Below are 5,715 nucleotides of genomic sequence, written 5' to 3' on the forward strand. Positions count from 1 at the left end.
TATTTAAAAATGTAAAAAATGCAAACACTCTTTGAATCCAGCAGAAGATGTAGGTGTTCACACCCCCATGTGCATCTGCTTTCATTTATTTTATGCATTCTGTCATTTTTGCCGTTAAAATTAAAATACATTAATATTTTATTGCGCTAGCCATTTTACCATTCAATCAGTGCATCCTTTTAAGTCCATCTCCAGCAAAATAAACAATTATCACAGAGATTCACTGAACATTGAAGGGATAAAAAGGTCACATGATCCTAATTTTAAAAACATTCCACTCTCATTTGTTACTTCCAGGATGGATTTTTAATTCTTTATTATCAGGGTGTCCAACAACTCTTTAAGAAGCCTCCAGCTGATCCAAAATGCTGCAGCTAGAGTTCTGACAGGTATTGACAAAAGAGATCACATGACTCCTGTACTGGCGTCTCTTCATTGGCTGCCGTTAAATTTAGAATAATTTTTAAAACCCTTCTTCTGACCTACAAGGTCCTCAGAGGCCTCGCTCCATCCTACCTGGAGGAGCTAGTGACACCTTACCAGCCCAATAGACCGCTCCGCTCTCAGAATGCTGGTCTTACTTGTGGTTCCCAGAGTCTCATAGGAGTAGAATGGGGGGCAGAGCATTTAGCTACCAGGCCCCCCTGCTATGGAACCAGCTCCCTGTCCAGGTACAGGAGGCTGACTCCATCTCTACCTTTAAGATCAGACTTAAAACCTTCCTCTTTGAAAAAGCTTATTGTCACTACTTCTGTAGCTCCAGTTATTATCATAGATAGACAGACAAACTATCATACTTAGGGGGTCGTCTAATCATTAGGTTAACATCTTAGCTGTGCTGTTATAGGCCAAGGCTGCCGGGGGTCCAGAAACATGATCATCTGACAGGCCCCTGTCCCCCCACTGGGTCATGGTTTCCTCTCCTCTCCTCTCCTCCTCTCTCTCTCCTCTCCTCTCTCTCCTCTCCTCTCCTCTCCTCTCCTCTCCTCTCCTCTCCTCTCCTCTCCTCTCCTCTCTCTCTACCCAGCACCTCCATCAGCAGGAGGGTCCCCCTACATGAGTCTGGTCCTACTCAAGGTTTCTTCCTGTTAAAGGGGAGTTTTTCCTTGCCACTGTTGCTTGTCTGGGATTCTGGAAAGCACCTTGAAACAATTTTGATTGTAAAAGACGCTATATAAATAAAGATTGATTTGATTTGAGTAAGCCTAATGAAATACTTGCTATATAGAAGAATTGAATACACTGAAACAATCTATCATAAAACATAGTTAGCCATGGCCCAAATGTGACACAGACAACGGAATGATCACAAGGTTTGAACGTTTTTTTTTCATTTCAGACCAATACAATACAGATAGAACACAAGATGTAGCATGATTTTAGCTATCCTCTATTCCTGTTAGGATGTGGAGGTCAGCTTTGTTGCTTCTCACCTGGATCCAGTCTGCTCTCGTTTGGGCTACACCTGCACGATTTGCTTGGTACGCCTTATGTTTTGAATAAACCTTCTTTTGGAAAGGAGTTTTCTGGTCGTGGGTTCAGAGTCCTGTTGGGCTTCTGCCTTAACAATTGCAAAACTTCCTCATTACGCTGTGTTGCCGCACCATAATGTGTTTTGCAAACTATAAAATGGTAAAGTGAAATTGTTCCTTTACATGACTGACTTTCATATTTTCCATCAAAAATATGTTTTGGATCTATTATTGAAACAATTTATTATAGCAAATTCTTACATATTATACCAACTATATATATTTCCCCAGCATCATCATTTCAGGGCTCTTCTTTACCCCTCCATTTTGGTTATATAAATAGTTGAAAAGAACTGATCCTAGAGTGTCACATTTTGACTTTCAAGTTATTTGAAAGAAAATATCTTGTCAAGAAAAACGATATTTTATATATGGAAAATAATCCCAATAATTCCAAAAATACAAACTCTTATATGTTCTGATTATTTAGACACTGAATTAAGGATTCAACAGATTAATCAGAGCTGGTGAATAACATCATATTCTGATGTTGGGTGTGTCTTCTGCAGAGACATGTATGTGCTGTTCTCATTCTTTGCTCTTGTCTTTTGTCCTGCTTTCCTGTAGGACAGCAGAGGGATGGTGAACTTCCAGCATTTACAGATTTCAAAAGCAAAAAAACCCCAAAGGTGCAAACTCACCACAGTCTCAGGACACAGATGACAGAGACAACACAGATGATAAGAGCCACAGCAGCGACAGACCAGGGGAGCACACTGCCAGAGTCACTACACTGCACAGCACCTGTCAAAGACAGCAACTAATTCACTATCTAATTCCTTTATCACATATTATATAAATTCTCAATTCTTTATTCAGAGTTTGACATAGTGATTAATGATAATTGTCTGCAGTTTCTGAGATAGCGTATTTTCACGACCATAAGGAGCACTGTAATAAAAGGCGCAGTCTCAGTTATGGGTGCTATATCTGTTATTTAAAACATACATAAGGCGCACCGTATATTAGGCGCATGCTGAAACATACAGTAAAAAATAACAACGGAAGTAAAACAGTGAGTTTCGACACATTTATTGAACAAAATATTCATTCTTCCGCCACAAAACCATCAAAGTTTTCATCTTCTGTATATGATTTAAACAGCTGCGCTATTTCAATGTCCAACATCCCGAATTCCTCTTCTTAATCATCTAAATCGGACTCACCGACCGGTTCCGCTTCAGCGTTGATTTTGTGAAAGCTCTTCCAATACATGAAGACGGTATCATAGCCCATGCGTCTACAATCCACCCGCATATGGTGGCATAACTTGCCCGCCGCTGCCTCATAGTCTTTGGAAGGAGTGTTTGCCTTCCATCATCCAGCGCTCTGTGTGAAAACTAAAACCAATTCCTCCTTTCATCAGAACTACATTGAAAAGAAGGAGAAAAAGAAGAAGAAGAAAGGGGTCTGGAGCAGGATTCTAAAATTTTGAAAAAAGTGAACTCCAACACTTTTCCTTGCTTCCTGCCCTCAGTAGTTTTCCACTCTACTGTCAGCCACTCCCACCTCATCAGGCCAACTCCACTCACCTGTCAGCTCAGCTGCAGCTCATCCCAGACCTGCCTGTCTTCATCCTGCCTCCCTCGCCTGTTCCCCAGGAAACCTGCCTGCTTCTGTCTCCGACCACGCACTGTGGCTCCGGCTATAATCTGCTTCCCCGGCTTCTTCGACTCCTCTGCCTGGCCTCGACTCGTCTGCCGCTCGCCCCTCATCGGTACCTCTGCCTTGCCGCCCGGCTCTGGACCCCTCCCCTCGGCCGTTCCACCAAGAGTAAACCCATTCCCTTCCCCTAATCCTAAACCCAGAGACTCTTTTGGGCCACTGGTCTGAAGAAGACTGTTTCCTGAAATCACGGGGCTTCATAAATGCAGAAGTTGTCCTGGAAAAAATGTTCTATTTATCAAATGGCTTTTAGTTTTGGGGATTTTTTATGCTGAAGTAATTCACAACATAATTGTGGGATCCTAAAATGACCCTAACTCCAACCCTAACCTTAACCCTAATGCTAACCCTAATGCTAACCCTAACCTTAAACCCTAACTCTAACTCCAACCCTAATGCAAACCTTAACCTTAACCCTAACTCTAACTTCAACCCTAATCCTAATGCTAATGCTAACCCTAATGCTAATGCTAACCCTAATACTAACCCTAACTCCAACCCTAAGCCTAACATGACTGCTAACCCTACTTCAACCCAAACCCTAACTCCAACCAAACCCTAACTCCAACCCTAACCCTAACCCTAATGCTAATGCTAACCCTAATGCTAACCCTAACTCCAACCCTAAGCCTAACATGACTGCTAACCCTAACTTCAACCCAAACCCTAACTCCACCCAAACCCTAACTCCAACCCTAACCCTAATGCTAATGCTAACCCTAATGCTAACCCTAACTCCAACCCTAACCCTAACCTGAATGCTAACCCTAACCCTAACTCCAACCCTAATGCAAACCTTAACCTTAACCCTAACTCTAACTCCAACCCTAACCCTAATGCTAATGCTAACCCTAATACTAACCCTAACTCCAACCCTAAGCCTAACATGACTGCTAACCCTAACTTCAACCCAAACCCTAACTCCAACCAAACCCTAACTCCAACCCTAACCCTAACGCTAATGCTAACCCTAATGCTAACCCTAACCCTAACCTGAATGCTAACCCTAACTTCAACACAAACCCTAACTCTAACTCCAACGCTAACCCTAATAGTAACTCTAACCCTAATGCTAACACTAACCCTAACCCTAATGCTAACCCTAACTCTAACTTCAACCCTAATGCTAACGCTAACCCTAATGCTAACGCTAACCCTAATACTAACCCTAACTCCAACCTAAGCCTAACCTGAATGCTAACCCTAACTTCAACCCAAACCCTAACTCCAACCAAACCCTAATTCCAACCCTAACCCTAATGCTAACGCTAACCCTAATGCTAATGCTAACCCTAATGCTAACCCTAACTCCAACCCTAACCCTACCTGAATGCTAACCCTAACTCTAACTTCAACCCTAACCCTAACTCAATCCCTAATGCAAACCTTAACCTTAACCCTAACTCTAACTCCACCCTAATGCAAACCTTAACTTAACCCTAACTCTAACTCCAACCCTAACCCTAACCCTAACCCTAACCCTACCCTAACTCTAACTCTAACTCCAACCCTACCCTAATGCTAACCCTAACCCTAATACTAACCCTAACCCTAACTCCAACCCTAACCCTAACCCTAATGCTAACCCTAACCCTAACCTTAATAGTAACCCTATCCCTAAATCCAACCCTAACCCTAATGCTAATGCTAACCCTAATGCTAACCCTAACCCTAACGCCAACCCTAATGCTAATGCTAACCCTAATGCTAACCCTAACCTTAACCCAAACTCTAACACTAACCCTAACCCTAAACCTAATACTAACCCGAACTGCAACCCTAACCCTAATGCTAACCCTAACTCTAACTTCAACCCTAACCCTAACTCCAACCCTAAGCTAATGCTAACCCTAATACTAACCCTAACTCCAACCCTAAGCCTAACCTGAATGCTAACCCTAACTCACAACCCAAACCCTAACTCCAACCAAACTCTAACTCCACCCTAACCCTAATGCTAATGCTAACCCTAATACTAACCCTAACTCTAATGCTAACGCTAACCCTAATGCTAATGCTAACCCTAATACTAACCCTAACTCCAACCCTAACCCTAACCTGAATGCTAACCCTAACTTCAACCCAAACCCTAACCCTAACTCTAACTCCAACCCTAACCCTAATGCTAACGCTAACCCTAACTCTAATGCTAACCCTAACCCTAATGCTAACCCTAACCCTAATACTAACCCTAACTGCAACCCTAACCCTAATGCTAACCCTAACTCTAACGCCAACCCTAACCCTAACCCTAATTCCTAATCTAACCCTATGCTAACCCTAACCGACCTTAACCCTAACCTACCTTCTAACCCTAACTTAACTACTAACCCTAACCCTAACCCTAATACTACCCTAACTGCAACCCTAACCCTAATGCTAACCCTAACTCTAACTTCAACCCTAATCCTAACTCCAACCCTAATGCAAACCTTAACCTTAACCCTAACTCTAACTCCAACCCTAACCCTAATGCTAATGCTAACCCTAATGCTAATGCTAACCCTAATACTAACCC

General features: G+C 42.6%; 1 long non-coding RNA gene across 1 annotated transcript; it reads right to left on the reverse strand.

Moving 5' to 3' along the window:
* Positions 1-1,303: 1,303 nt before the first annotated feature.
* On the reverse strand, positions 1,304-2,839 carry LOC130532489 (uncharacterized). Its single transcript, XR_008952345.1, has 3 exons — positions 2,699-2,839; positions 2,174-2,276; positions 1,304-2,093 (listed from the first exon to the last, which is right to left on the reverse strand). It is a non-coding gene; the product is annotated as an uncharacterized LOC130532489 (long non-coding RNA).
* Positions 2,840-5,715: the final 2,876 nt, after the last annotated feature.

Source organism: Takifugu flavidus, chromosome 10 (assembly GCF_003711565.1).
Source record: "Takifugu flavidus isolate HTHZ2018 chromosome 10, ASM371156v2, whole genome shotgun sequence".
NCBI lineage: Eukaryota > Metazoa > Chordata > Actinopteri > Tetraodontiformes > Tetraodontidae > Takifugu > Takifugu flavidus.